Source organism: Oryx dammah, unplaced genomic scaffold (assembly GCF_014754425.2).
Source record: "Oryx dammah isolate SB20612 unplaced genomic scaffold, SCBI_Odam_1.1 HiC_scaffold_25, whole genome shotgun sequence".
NCBI lineage: Eukaryota > Metazoa > Chordata > Mammalia > Artiodactyla > Bovidae > Oryx > Oryx dammah.
The window spans coordinates 2,518,735-2,534,744 of record NW_024070209.1 but is presented as its reverse complement, the minus strand read 5'-3'; positions in this window follow the sequence as shown (position 1 = coordinate 2,534,744).

Sequence of the window (16,010 nt, the reverse complement as noted above, 5' to 3'; positions counted from 1 at the left end):
TGCCTACACCTCCCACCGCCCTTGGCCTCTCCTCTGGTTCCCTCTGGTAAATACTACTCTGTTCTATGTATCTACATGTTTTTGTTTAGTTTGGTTTATTCATTTATTGTGTTTTTGTTGGTTTGTTTTTAGATTCCACATAGGAGTGAAAATCATACGGTATTTGTTTTTCTCTATTTTCACTTAGCATAATATCTTTGAGGTCACCCATGTATTATAAATGGCAAGATTTCATCTTTTTTAATGGCTGGGTAATATTCCTCTGTGAAGCTTCGCTGGTGGCTCAGGGGTAAAGAATCTACTGGTAAAGATGCAGGTTTGATCCCTGGGTTAGGAAGATGCCCTGCAGAAGGAAATGGCAACCCACTCCAGTATTCTTGCCTAGGAAATCCCATGGACAGGGATACCTGGCGGGCTACAGTCCATGGGGTCGCAAAAGAGTTGGACATGACTTAGTGACTAAATAACAATAACGAAACAATACTCCATTGGGTGCATAAACCATTGATCTGTCTATTCACCCACTGACGTGCAACTTAGGTTGTTTCTGTATCTTGGCTATTGTAATTAATGCTCCATTGAACATGGGGGTCGCATATGTTTTAGAATTAGTGTTTTTGTTTTCTCTGGATAAAAGCCCCAAAGCGAAATAGCCAGATTGTATGTTAGTTCCATTTTTAATTTTTTAAGGAAACTGCATATTGTTTTCCATAGTGGCTGCACCAATGTACATTCTCAGCGACTGTGCAGGAGCGTTCCCTTTTTTCCTATGTAGATTGACTCTTTATTTATCCCGCCTAGGATTCAGTGTGCCTCTTCCATCTGAAGATTCATGCCTCTTTTTAATCCTAGAAATTTTTCATTCATTTTTTCTTTGAATATTGCAAATGTTATTCCTGGCCCATTCATTCTGATTTTTTTCTTCTACAACTTCTGTTGGTTGTGTATTGAACCATATCATTTCATCGTCTGTCTCAACCTTTCTTTCAAATGTTCTCATCCTTTGACAGAATGTTGCATTCTGATTAATTTTCTCAGTTGTCTTCCAGTTAATCCAACTATGTCTGTCTGGTCTGCTGGCTTGTCTATCCATTTTGTTTACAAATTCAATGTCTATATCTTTCATTTCCTTGCTCCCTTTTCAAATCTGTTTCATCCTTCTCAAACCTTTTTAATAGTATCCTACCTTTCCCTGTCATTTTTATTCCTTTATATATTTCAGTATTTTAGCATATCAATATGATCTTTCAGCTTGTCCTATTACCCCCAAGTTCTCAGAGATGATTTTTCCATTTGCTGTATTTGCTGACTCTCCTTCACAGTAGATAGTTTTTTTGTGTGTTTTTAATTTAATTGGTGTTTTTGAACTCATCTTCAGTAAGATTATTTTGCTCTATGGGAGCCCTATGTGTCCTGGGCTGTGAAAATGGCCTCAGAGATCTGTTTTTGTATTTTTTCATGTTAACTGCTCCAAGGGCTCATTAGAGGAATTTTTTAAAAATTTATTGAAGTATTATTTCTTTATCTTTATGCAACTTCTTATTTTATTTTAGGTTTTTGGCCATGCTGCAAGCCATGCAGGGTCTTAGTTCTCAGACCCGTAGGGAAATCTTTTTGTCTTAAATTTTTCAACTTGGGAATTCTTTGCCCCATAGAGAGTATAAATTTGGATGTCACCTCCATGGATAGTTCGAGTTTTCAGTTCTGGTCTTTCCCAAGGATCTTTTCTCCCACCCAGAGCCATAAACCAAAACAAGATTCACCGTCCGTTCCCTAAATTGGTGGGTAGATTATTTCCTGATGGGCAGCCTTTTCAGGGTTCTAGCTTATATAGCAATCTCAGTTCTATTTATTTACTTATTTGGCTGTGCCAGGTCTTAGTTGCAGCATCTGTGATCGTTAGTTGCGGCATGTGGGGTCTAGTTCCCTGACAAGTGATGGAACCCTGGCCCCCTGTATCAGGGGCATGAAGTCTTGGCCACTGCACCACCAGGGAAGTCCCCCATTTCTTCTTAAGGCCATACCTCTTGACCCTGAGTGGGTGTTGAAGCTTCAGCCCCTATCATTAGGCCCATGGTCAAGGTCAAAGCTCAACTCTGATTTCAAGTCCTCTGTGTACACCCAATACCTGGGTGTTTCCCTACCCTTTTTTCAAATCCTACTGTGGTTCTAACGTCCACTCTGAATTTCTCAGTGTTTTTTGGGGGAGTGGTGTCAGTGTTATTTCCATACATGATGTTGCCAGAGTCTGAAAGTAGTGGTCATGACGTTTAGCAGAGCCCCTTGAGGATTGGCGGGGGGGTGGGGGTGGGCGGAAAAATCATCTTGGGGGTTATATCAGTTCAGAGGGATAGCCGAACATCTCTGCTTCAGAAACAAACAGAGACCACAGGGTGAAGAGAAGGGGAGAATAAAGAAAGGGCCTGGAGGTGTGAAGGAAGGTCGAGGCTTATAAAGCCAGGAATGGGGAGAAATCCCAGGGGAGAAACAGGACCTTGAAAATAGTGGTTGGTTGGGCTCTGATTTAACTTTGTTCTCTGTGCTGAGTGACACTGTGAGTCCCCCTCCCCTCACACAGCTTCATTGTTAGAGCTTATCTGGGGTGTGCTGGGTGGGCTGCAGGGAAGAAAACCTCCATGGGAGAGGAGACCAGAGAGGGGGATTTGGCAGAAGGAGGCAACAGCCAAGAAACAGTGGGCAGAGAAGGGAGGCCTTTGTTAACCTCTCCCCAGAGTCCCTGGAGCCTTTGAGGGGAGGCACTGGGTTCCCCTCTGGTACTAAAAGGCTAAAAGGAGGGCTCAGGCTTTTTACTTCAGCTCTGCCTACCACTCCCCACTGGGCAAGGCCTGGGGGAGCTCACAGACAGCCCCACACTCAGAGCAACTCCCACAAACACAGGATCCACCCAAAGAGGTGGCAGCTCAATTATCCAGAAGTCTGAGCTTGTTTGTTTTTTCTAAGCCTCTTCATCTATCTGGAACAGACCTGCGAACAAGGAAATGTGGTTAAAAAATACATGCTGCCGGGTACATGTACTGATTTTTGTATATATATGTATTTTACTTGATAGTAGAATTTACTGCACACATTTCTACTTTGGAAAACTGTCATTCTTTTCAGATTTTGGGTGTTTGTTTCTTTTGGCCACAGCACATGCCACGCAAGATCTTAGTTCCCCTACTGGGAATCAAACTCGGATCCTAGGCAGTGAAAGGGGCCTAATCACTGGGCCACCAGGGAACTCCCTACATGTTCTGAGCTTTTGCCCATTTTTCAAATGTCTTTGGGACATTTACTCAGGAGACTGAAAGTGAAAATCACTCACTCATGTCCAACTCTCTGCGACCCCATGGACTGTAGCCCTCCAGGCCCCTCTGTCCATGAGATTCTCCAGGCAAGAATACTGCAGTGGGTTGCCATTCCCTTCTCCAGGGGATCTTCCCGACCCAGGGATCTAACCCAGGTCTCCTGAATTGCAGGCAGATTCTTTACCATCTGAGCCACCAGGAAAGCCCTCAGGAGACTAGTTATCTTTATTTTAGAATTAATAAAAGAGTGGAGAACTTAGGAATCAGTTCTGATTTAACCTCCACTAGTTACACAAACTTGAGCCTCAATTTCTGCATCTGAAACACACCCAAATCACACAGCCAGTGGTGGCTGAGACCTGACTCCACACTGCCAAGGGCACTAAGGCATCCTGTGTGCTTAGCACAGGGCCAGCACATCAGGGGCCCAGGAAGTGTTTGCTGACTGTCCTGCTGAAGGACTCAGTGAGTTAATGAAGGTCTTGGAGAGGTCACACATGGGGGTGGACACAGGGGACTGGTGTCCTGTCGGGGGCCAGCCCCCGCAGGATCCAGGGGAGCCCTCAGGAGACAGGGCATCAGTGAAGAGAATGATTTAGAGAGAGATAAAGAATGTTGCAGATAAGAAAATAGAGGAGAGAAAGAAAGACACGGGGAGACCAAGCTTCTTCAGTGAGCGAGGCCCATAACTTTATTTTCCAAAGGGACTTTTATACCTTGATTTGTACATAGAGGGAAATGAAAGATGCAAGTTCACGTAGAATCAGCCCAAACACTCTAGCAGTTTTGCCCTTATTGAAACCAGGATTTTTTCTGCATACCTTTCCCATAAACAATGTTGTAAACATTATCTTCTGGCCTTGGAGGCCTGTGGACATTTTATGAACCTCTTTTGATAAAGGCTGCTCAACCAGAAAACTTATTTTCCCTTGAAATGTTTTTTCTTTATATTTCTAATCTATGTCAGCCTCAGAAAGTATTAAACACGGTTACATTTCTCACGGAGCAAAGGTGCAGTGAGTTACAAGAAAGAACCAATTAGCTCAAAGGTCTGATGTGGTTAATTTCAAGGCTACACTTGTTTTTCTTACATCCAACTATGTTAACTAATGCGCTCCCAGGTGCACAGTGGATAAGAGATACGGGAACTTAGCAACAAGCATTGGCCCAATAACAAAATCTTACACCAGCACTACTCTAATAGTTTTTAACTCTTTGAAAGGCTCTATGTTTTAGGCTTCCCGTGCCTCTCACAGCTGGGAAGCTGTGAATAATCACATTCGTAGCTGCAAGAGTCTGGATAAACCTGCCAAGCAAGCTAGAATGCTAACAGAGGGGGTTTGATTTGAAATATTCCTCTCATGTCCAGGAGACTTATTAGTTAGAGCCCTAAGTTGATTTTCTCCAGAGAAAGTTGGTTGGGTATAGCCCCCTGTTAATGTCAGGAGAGTTGGTGAAAGGCACAAAATAGACAGACAGATTCTGGTTTTGGGGTAGATGCTCGAGCTGGTCTAGGGAGTCCCTCGAATTCTGATCCGCCTTTGCCCGTCAGATCTTCTCCGCATGACCTTTGTCGTGGGTGGGATCTCCCGTGGTGGTTCGCGGCAGTGTCCACACACACGTGAGAGAGTGAAGTGCAGGGTGGTGCCTGGAGCACTTGCTCACAGTTAGTCACTCCAAGACCCACCTCTGCCCCCACCAAAGTCAACCCTCAGGACATGTGAGACCCCTGGAAACAGAATTTGAGGACCTATCTTCCTTGCATATATTTTCACACATAATCAGGAGCTGAGAGAGGCAGCAAAAGTCAGTGGGTGCATGGCCCAGGGAGATAGACACCCAGCTGTTAAGCCTTTTATCCCTGGAGGATGGGTCAGTTCTTATCTTGCATCTGGAAGCTCAAGGGGAGGGTGGAGAGTTCCCTAGGAGACAGAATAAGCTGACGCCCGCTGTGGTGCTGGACATCTCGGGTCGTGTCTCTGCCGGGGTGGAAGGAGCGCCAGGGGGCCTGGAGGGTGGTCTGAGGGCTGTGCCCACGGCCCGGGCAGTGTGCACAGTGACAAGGGCCAACACGAGCAGTGACTGGGCAAAAGCTCAAACGAGTGGAAAATAGCTTTTCAAACATATATATATTTATTTATTATTTATATATTTGGCTCACCACTCTTAGTTGTGGCACATGGGATCTAGTTTCCTTGACCAGGGCCTCCTGCATTGGGGGCTCAGAGTCTTAGCTGAGGGACCACAAGGGAAGTCCCAGAAGAAAGACATTTCTTACTTTCTGTCTTATTTCAGCTTTGGTGTGGGGCCAGAAGGCCCTCCGAGGGAAACTTGAAAAATTCTTCTGGAAAGCTCTGGAATGTGTCTTCCTGGCCAGCAGAGGGCGTTCTCAGCAACACCGACTCCCCTCCCCACCCACCTGCACCCCCCAGCCTCACAACGGATACATGTGGCTGGGGACCCAGGGTGCACCTGTGCTCGGCAGGGGCTCCCTGGGCAAAGCTCTCTCCTCCATTCACCCTGTGCTCCTGGCTGCCGCCCCCTCTTACCCGGCACCCCGTGACAGCTTCTCTCACTCCAATACTCTTCTCCCCTGTGGTAACAGCCGGCCCCCGCTCCACCTGGACACAGAACTGTCCAGAATAAAGGCTGCCTTCCTAGGCCCTGTAGTGGGACGTGGCCGGTGGGATGTGAGCTGGAGTAAGGGCCCTGGGGAGCCTTCCTGTTGTTCAGTCGCTCAGTCACGTCTGACTCTCTGCAACCCCAGGGGCTGCATCACACCCGCTTCCCTGTCCTTCACCATCTCCTGGAGCCTGCTCAAACTCATGTCAACTGAGTTGGTGATGCCGTCCAACCGTCTCATCCTCTGTTGGCCCCTTCTCCTCCTGCCCTCAATCTTTCCCAGCATCAGGGTCTTTTCCAGTGAGTTGACTCTCTGCATCAGGTGGCCAAAGTATTGGAGTTTCAGCTTCAGCATCAGTCCTTCCAATGCAAATTCAGGATTGATATCCTTTAAGATTTACTGGTTTGATCTCCTAGCAGTCCAAGGGATTCTCAAGAGTCTTCTCCAACACCACAGTTCAAAAACATCAGTTCTTTGGTGCTCAGCCTTCTTTATGGTCCAGCTCTCACATCCATACATGACTACTGGAAAAACCATAGCTTTGACTAGATGGACAATAATAGAATGGGAAACACTAGAGATTTCTTCAAGAAAATTAGAGATACCAAGGGAACATTTCATGCAAAGATGGGCACAATAATGGACGGAAACGGTATGGGCCTAACAGAAGCAGAAGATACTAAGAAGAGGTGGCAACCTTCCTGGCTCTACACTAAAAAGGAGGGGGCAAGCCCGTGCCTCGCCTGAGCCCTTTCCTCCTGCTGCTGGCACCTGGCTACTGGGCAGGCACTCTGGGCCATGTGGAGGAGACAGGACCTCAGCGAGGAAGAGTGCATGTTAGAAGCGGCCTGGCCTGAGATTTCCCTGGTGGTCCAGGGGTGAAGACCCTTTGCTTCCACTGGCAAGGGCATGGACTCATTCCTTGTTTGGGGAATTGAGATCTCACATGTACGGGCATGGCAAAAAACAACAACAAACACGTGGTCTGGCTCATGATGGCTTCACAGAGTGGAAGTCCCCTTCCACTTGGACTTGGAAGGAAATGGAACATATCTTAAGCAATTCTGAGCCTGTCACAGCCTATTGGACACAGCTGCCCCCTGGCTTCTGCCTCCACCCCTGACCTCGGACCTCCTCTCCAACCACTGACCTCCTTCCCAACAAACCCAATGGCCTCTTCCCAGCTGTCATCCCGCCTGACCCCTGGACTGAGCTCGGCCACCTCCAGCTCCTCCCTCGGGGCTCATCCTTAGCTTCTGGATGCCAGGCACCTCCCCTGTCTCTGATGTTCCCCTCCATGTCCTTTGAGGGTCCTTATTCCTGTGCTTGTCCCTGACATGTTGGTTTTCCCACATGCTGTCTGGGGTCACTTTGGGGATAAGGGCCAGACTGATCTTCTAAATGGAAGGGTTAAGCAGGGGACACTGTTATGGCAACCCACTCCAGTGTTCTTGCCTGGGAAATCCCATGGACAGAGGAGCCTGGTGCGCTACAGTCCCTGGGGTTACAATGAATCGGACTTGACTTGGCAACTAAACCACCACTGTCTACCAGACTCCAAGCCAGGTATTTTCTCCTGGTTGGACATTGCCCATGCCACACGCTGAACTCGTGCAAGTGTATGTGGGCCACTGCTCCACTCATGACGGCGGGCGGGGCCTCTCCCTCTGCCCCACCAGTTATCTTCCTCAGTTTCCCAAACTGGGCTCCTTGGAGTCATCTCCATGGGGCTCACGACTGGCCCTCACCCTTCTGCTCATCTGTGTCCTGGCACACACACAACTCCTTTTCCAAACCAGCGGCTCGGACTGGTGGTGCCCCTGCCTGGGAGATCTGCCTGGGCCAGGGGCTGCCCTGGCTGGGCCTTGGAGATGCAGAGTACCAGTGAACTCATCTGGGGCCCCGGGGACCCTGCCCTGCAGCAGGAAGACTATTGGGCAGACTCAAGACCCCAAGAAAGGCACTGGTGTCCCTCCAGCGAGGAGAGAGCTGCCCCTTTGATGGTGAGAGCTGGTGTTTATTGACGGAGCTGTTGCCGGGGCTAAGCACTCACCCACTGCCTCCTCCTATCAGCCCCCGAGGTAGCTTCTTCATCCCCACCTTGCAGCTGAGAAAGCTAAGGCTCAGGAAGACAAGCAGCTAGCCCAAAGGGTTATGGTTGTTAAGCGGCAGCCCTGTCTGGCTCCAAAGAGTGCGTGCTTACCCTTACCCACTTCCTTGTCCTCCCTGCCTGCTAACTCTGGAGGGTTTATCAGATTCCCCCGGCTCGACACTGCGGCACCGCTGCTGGCCAGATCTCACACACAACGGGAGAACTGGTGACTCCTCTAGTTGAATCCCCAGCACTGGCCTCTTGCTTCTACTTCTGCCTGGATCCTCAGGTGCCCTCGAGCCATCTGACCTGAAGGTTCACACATCTCGAGCTCTCTCGTATATCTTGAACTCGCCGTGTCCCTCCCCTGTAGCCGGCAGTGCCTCCACTTTCCCCGGGGCTCGGGGCTCCATCCCTGTTCTCATCACCTTCTTCTTGCTGTCCCCAGCTCATCACCTGCTAACAGCTCTCCTCCCCCTGCCTTCAGCCCTCTGTTGGCCTGCCTTTGGACTGTTCTTTTCTGTTTAAATCTTTCCCCAAAGGAAATTGCTCCAGACCCCTTCACCCAAAGCTCCCATTCGGAATCCTTTGGCGAGTCCCTGTTTTCTACAGAATAGAGTCCACACCCTCCTTAGCATGGCCTCTGTGAGCTAGTTCCCTGCTCTCGCCTCTCTCCACACCCTGGAGGACCCCTGCCCCACTGTCCCTGGGCTGCACAGTACTAGGTGTCCATATTCTCCTTCTTCTGTTTTTAAAATTTTATTTATTTATTTTTAATTGAAGGATAATTGCTTTACAGAATTTTGTTGGTTTCTGCCAAACATCAACATGAATCAGCCATAAGTATACATAGGTCCCCTCACTTTTGAGCTTCCCTCCCGCCTCCCTCCCCATCCCACCCCTCACGGTTGTTACAGAGCCCCGGTTTGAGTTCCCTGAGTCATAGGGCAAATTCTCATTGACTATTTTACATTCGATAATGTATGTTTCCATGTTATCCTCCCCTTACATCCCTCCTTCTTCCTTAATAATAGAACCCTGTGTTTATCTGTTCCCTCAATAAAGACTGCATCTCTGTTTCCCTTGCAGCTATTTGTGGCCACATGACAAAATTCTGGCCAATAAAGTGTCAACAAAAGTGTTACATAAATCCTCCCATGTGTCACCTTAACAAGGAGCTGACTTAGCTGAGAGGAATGCCTTGAGGATCTTTCCCTTTCCTGCTACCTGGAATGCTGATGTGCTGGCTGGAGCTCCAGCAGCCTTTTTGATCCGTAAAGTGACCTTGAGTATGAAGGCTATCACTAGAATAGTGAAGAAGAAAAGTAGAACCTGGGTTCCTTATGGCCATAGCGCTGTCACGATTACTTGCAACTTATTTTGTATGGAAAAGGGATGAACACCTCTCATTTAAGCCACTCTTCTTTTGGCTATTCTGTTATGTGTAATCGATACAACCAGAGAGCACTGTGTGTGCACAAGTACACTTCTGCACCTTTACATGTCCCGGAGTGCTTTTCTTTCTCCTACTGCTGTTTAAAGTCTAGTGATCTTTCAGGGATCAATTTTTAATATCTGTTGCTCTGCAAAATCACCCATTTCCTGTGCATAAGAGCTCCTCACTGAACCCGTGGTTTTCCCAGCCCTCAATCTGGCCTTCTTGTAGCACTTTAAGTATCAAGGTGTACTTGAACTGAATAAAGGTCAGGTACTAGGTTTTCTTCATTCTCTGGTCACTTGGAAAAAAAGAACAGTGCTTGGCACTTAACAGTTCAGTTCAGTTGCTCATTCGTGTTCAACTCTTTGTGACTCCATGGACTACAGAACACCAGGCCTCCCTGTCTGTCACCAACTCCTGGAGTTTACCTAAACTCATGTCCATTGAGTCGGTGATGCCATCCAACCATCTCATCCCCTGTCGGCCCCTTCTCCTCCTGCCTTCAATCTTTCCCAGCATCAGGGTCTTTTGTAACAAGTCAGCTCTTCACATCACATGGCCAAAATATTGGAGCTTCAGCTTCAACATCAGTCCTTCCAATGAATATTCAGGGTTGATTTTCTTTAGGATTGACTGGTTTGATCTCCTTGCAGTCCAAAGGACTCTCAAAAGTCTTCTCCAACACCACAGTTCAAAAGCATAAATTCTTCAACATTCAGCCTTCTTTATAGTCCAACTCTCACATCCATACATGACTACGGGGAAAACCACAGCCTCGACTAGACGGACCTTTGTTGACAAAGTAATGTCTCTGCTTTTTAGTCTGCTGTCTAGGTTGGTCACAGCTTTTCTTCCAAGGAGCAAGCGTCTTTTAATTTCAAGGCTGCAGTCACCATCTACAGTGATTTTGGAGCCCCCCCAAAATAAAGTCTGTCACTGTTTCCATTGTTTCCCCATCTATTTGCCATGTAGTGATAGGACTGGATGCTATGATCTTAGTTTTCTGAATGTTGAGTTTTAAGCCAACCAAAATGGTATGGACCTAACAGAAGCAGAAGATATTAAGAAGAGGTGGCAAGAATACACAGAAGAACTGTATAAAAAAGATCTTCGTGACCCAGATAACAATGATGGTGTGATCACTCTCTTAGAGCCAGACATCCTGGAATGTGAAGTCAAGTGGGCCTTAGGAAGCATCACTATGAACAAAGCTAGTGGAGGTGATGGAATTCCCATTGAGCTATTTCAAATCCTAAAAGATGATGCTGCGAAAGTGCTGCACTCAATATGCCAGCAAATTTGGGAAACTCAGCAGTGGCCACAGGACTGGAAAAGGTCAGGTTTCATTCCAACCCCAAAGAAGGGCAATGCCAAAGAATGTTCAAACTACCACAAAATTGCACTCATCTCACATGCTAGCAAAGTAATGCTCAAAATTCTCCAAGCCAGGCAGATCTAAATGATCTGTAAGTGACCATTAAATGCCCAGTACCAGATGTGGCAAATGGCAAGTGGCCATAGGTCCGCAGCTCATCAACTCCTGCCCTCTACATACCTTCACAGCTTCACAGTCAAAGGTCAGCGGTAAGCTCAGTAAGCACCTTCGCGGTGACCTCCATCATCTTGTCTCACTTGGAAACCGTTTTCAGTTTATTTACTATGCAATAGACATTGGTTGTTCTGTATCCAGCTAGCTTTGGTTAGCGCGCCACTGCTTGTCTTTCTGTTACACATCCAGTTGTTTTGATTTATTTACCATATGTGCTGTGCCATTTTGATTTTTATTTTGTTTGGTTGGTTGAATAAATTTGCGACACTCAAACACTTGAGGTGATAGTTTAAAAACGATGCCAATATTTGATCCAGTTTCATCTCAACTGTGTTATACCTGGACATTTTAGATGTTTATCAAAGGTCTTTTATGAGGAAGAAAGTAAATGTATGAAATAAATGCGTGACATTTATGAGTAATGTTGGCTCTGAACAAACGTTTGAAAACTTAGTTGATAAAATTTTGGATCAACTGAAAAAAAGCATGACTTTTGAAATCTCTGAATGCCTTGGTTCTCAGTATTATCATTCTTTATTGAATTCCTTTCTTATTAAAATATGTAGTTTTTAAGACTTTTTTTTCTGACAGTATTATGTAATTTTTTAGTGTGGGTAGATGGGAGTGTCGCTTGTATGTTACCGTACAGCTGACATGTATTTTTGTCTATTCTTTATTATCTCAGTAGTTTCATGCTATGTATGTACCATAACCAACCTATTGCCTCTGAGAAACATGTAAGATAATGTATTTACAGCCATTGTTACAAGTTTATAATGTATTTTTCTATCTTGTTTTATATGTATGTTATATAACATTCAAAAAGAATTTTTTCTTGTTTGAGAAAAGGATACAAAATGCAAAATCCACAATTTTGATAACTGAAAATTGCCAATTGTTTTGCAGTACTTTATTATATTGGATGTCTTGTCTTTCTTGGGCTTTTAGTTAGCTAATGAATGAATACATTAGACACTTTTGGGTTTTAGTTGGGATTTTACATAGCTTGCATTTTAATTCTTTGGTTCTTTGCTGTTTCTATTAACCCATAGCATTATTTTAATAAATGTTATAATATCAACCTACCAAAAAAAAAAATTCTCTGAGCCAGGCTTCAACAGTATGTGATCTGTGAACTTCCAGATCTTCAAGCTGGATTTTGAAAAGGCAAAGGAACCAGAGATCAAATTGCCAACATCCACTGGATCATCAAAAAAGCAAGAGAGTTTCAGAAAAACATCTACTTTTGCTTTATTGACTATGCCAAAGCCTTTGACTGTGTGGATCACAACAAACTGTGGAAAATTCTTCAAGAGATGGGAATACCAGACCACCTGACCTGCCTCTTGAGAAACCTATATGCAGGTCAGGAAGCAACAGTTAGAACTGGACATGGAACAACAGACTGGTTCCAGATCGCGAAAGGAGTATGTCAAGGCTGCTTATTTAACTTCTATGCAGAGTACATCACGCAAAATGCCAGGCTAGATGAAGCACAAGCTGGAATCAAGATTGCCGGGAGAAATATCAATAACCTCATATATGCAGATGAACAGATGAACACTACCCTTATAGCAGAAAGCGAAGAAGACCTAAAGAGCCTCTTGATGAAAGTGAAAGAGGAGAGTGAAAAGGTTGGCGCTTAGTAAGTATTCAATAAATATCTGTTGAACACATACACAGACATAAGTGACATCCTCAGGGCAGTGCCACAGTCTTCCCAGCACAGACACCCTAAAGAGGCATGTATGATGCGTGGGGCACAGGGGAAAGGGAGACAGGAACCCAAAAGGGGAGAGGGTGTGCCTGCCCCTTGCCCCCGCCTCTGAGCTGCCGCTGCCCCTCAGCCAGGCCTCACTCCCGGGCTCCACACCCACAGGGCAGAGGGGGCCCAGGGCAAGGGAAGCTGCAGCAGAATCAGAACCCAGGAAAGTCTGGACAAGGCAGCAGTGTGGAAGTAAGAGCACAGACTTAACTAGGGGCTGACGATTTTGCTGGCAACCCTAGCCTTCCTCTCTGACCTCTGGGTGGGGGTTCAGCTACTTACCAAAAGGATTTGGTGGACTCCAAAGAATTTCTAGGCGGCTCATAGACAGGAAGCAAGTGGGCAGAGAGAGCCAGGGCCTGGGAACAAAGCGGGGAGCCTTTGTGGTTCCGACCATTTCCTTCCAGCGTATTCCACGGTCAGTTCCATTTCTCTCCACCAGGTGGCAGTGCTAGGCAAGCTCTCTGATTTTAGGGCCGATTTTTCCCAAGGGCGTGTGGATGCTTCCTCCACTGTTCATCCTCTCACTGAGAATTAAGAGTCTGGTATTCACCCAGGAATGGAATCGCTGGGTGGTGAGGTTGGCTGATGGACCATTTTTAAAGAAACGACCACATTGCACTGTTTAGCACTGACACAACCTTGCTGACTACCTACCGTGTAGACAGCCCTGATTATTCTAAGGGCTGGTCTCCGGCCTGGCTGCCCCCTTGTCTCTGAGATTTCCACGTGTCAGGTAACAGCTGAGCACAGGCAAGGGGTCTCGGGGCCCCAACAGCAGACACAGAGGCTGGGCTGCCTAGCAGAGTTTCAGATTGGCTGGATTTCCAGGTTCCTGTTTCTGCTCAGTGGCAGGCTGGTGTGAACCCTAAGCAAGACCCCAGCTCTCTTAGCTGTGTGATGGGGACTGACACACCTGTCCAGAAGCTTCTCGGAGCACTTGAGGCATCTTAGGAGATGACCCGGGAACAGCCCTTTGTAATGATGAGGGTCTGGGCAAACTGATGATTGATTGCCAGTGAATGGACCCCGGCGGGGGAAGGGAGAGTCTCTGGGGAGCTTCAAGGTGAGGGAGGAGGGGCAGAGTCCTCAGCCCCTCTGACCTCTAGTCCTGGGAGCGCCCCTCCTGGCTTTGAGGATGCCACTCTTGACTTTGTGGGCTCACCCCTCCTGCAGTACCAGTTATAGCCAGCAGGGGCCGCCTCTCTGTTCAGTAGCTAAGTCCAGTCGGACTCTGACCCCATGGATAGCAGCACTTCAGACTCCTCTGTCCCTCACTATCTCCTGGAGTTGCTCAGATTCATGGTTATTGAGTTGATGATACTATATAATCATCTCATCTTCTGCCTCCCCTTTCTCCGTTTGCCTTCAGTCTTTCCCAGAATCAGGGTCTTTTCCAACGAGTCAGCTCTTCGCATCAGGTGGCCAAAGTATTGGAGCTTCAGCTTCAACATCAGTCCTTCCAATGAATATTCAAGGTTGATTTCCTTTAGGATGGACTGGTTTGATCTCCTTGCAGTCCAAGGGACTCTCAAGAGTCTTCTCCAGCACTACAATTTGAAGGCATCAATTCTTGGGTACTCAGCCTTCTTTATGGTCCAGCTCTCACATCCATACAAAACTACTGGAAAAGCCATAGCTTTGACTATATATGGACCTTTGCCAGCAAAGTGAGGTCTCTGCTTTTTAATACATTATCTAAGTTTGTCATAGCTTTCCTTCCAAGGAGCAAGTGTCTTTTTTTTTTTTCCCATAGCTGCAGTCATGGTCCTCAGTGATTTTGGAGCCCAAGAAAATAAATTCTGTCACTCTTTCCAATTTTCCCCCTTCTATTTGCCATGAAGTGATGGGACTGGATGCCATGATCTTGGTTTTTTGAACATTTGAATTTTAATCCAGCTTTTTCACTCTCTTCTTTCACCATCATCAAGAGGCTCTTTAGTTCCTCTTCACTTTCTGCCATTAGAGTGGTATCATCTGCATATCTGGAGTTGTTGGTATTTCTCCTGGCAATCTCAGTTTTGGCTTGTGATTCATCCAGCCCGGCATTTCACATGATGTACTCTGCACAGAAGTTAAATAAGCAGGGTGACAATATACAGCCTTATGGTATTCCTTTCCTAATTTGTAACCAGCTCATTGTCCCTTGTCCCATTCTAACTGTTGCTTCTTGACCTGCATACAGGTTTCTCAGGAGACAGGTAAGGTGGTCTGGTATTCCCTCTCTTTATGAATTTTCCAGTTTGATGTGCACAGTCAAAGGCTTTAACGTAGTCAATGAAGCAGAAGTTTTATTGGAACTCTCTTGCTTTTTCTATGATCCAATGGATGTTGGCAATTTGATCTCTGGTTCCTCTGCCTGTTCTAAATCCAGTTTGTATATCTGAAAGTTCTTGGTTCACATACTGCTCAAGTTCATGGACCTAACATTCCAGGCTCCTATGCAATATTGTTCTTTATGGCATCGGACCGCCAGACACACCTATAAATGAATGTCATTTCTGCTTGCCCCAGCCACATCATTCTTTCTGGAGCTATTAGTAATTGCCCTCTGCTCTTCCCCAGCAGCATATTGGACACATTCCAACCTGGGGGGTGGGTGCACCTTCTGTTGCCATGTATTTTCGCCTTTTCATACTGTTATGGGGTTCTTGCAGCAAGAATACTACGGTGGTTTACCATTCCCTCCTCCAGTGGACCATGTTTTGTCAGAACTCTTCACAATGAGCCATTCGTCTTGGGTGGCCCTGCATGCCATGGCTCATAGCTTCTCCAAGTAATGCAAGCCCCTTTGGCAGGAGAAGCTTGCGATCCATGAAGGGGCCAGCCAATGTCTTCCCGAAACAAATATTTACAACAGCCTTGCAGCCAGGCAGGTGTCCTGGAGGGAAGGGTGCAGTCTCCATTGTGAGGTGGCCTCCACTTCACACTCAGGCAACCAGTCAGCAACAATCTACGAGCCCCTACTAGTGTCAGTGAGATGGGGAAGATGTTAGTAGCAACTGAGTGCTCAGAGGGGCCACGGCCTGGGGGAGGATTGTGGAGGCTGCACAGCATGGCGGATAAGGCACCCGCTCTCCAGCCAGAGAGCTGCGGTCACACCCTGGCCTTTCACTTCTGACTCTGAACAAGTTGCTTCACTTCCTTGTGCCTCAGTTTCCCCATTTGTAAAATGAGAATGATTACCAGAAGTAGAATGTTTTCAAGAAGTTGCCATGAGGATTAGCAAGTTAAT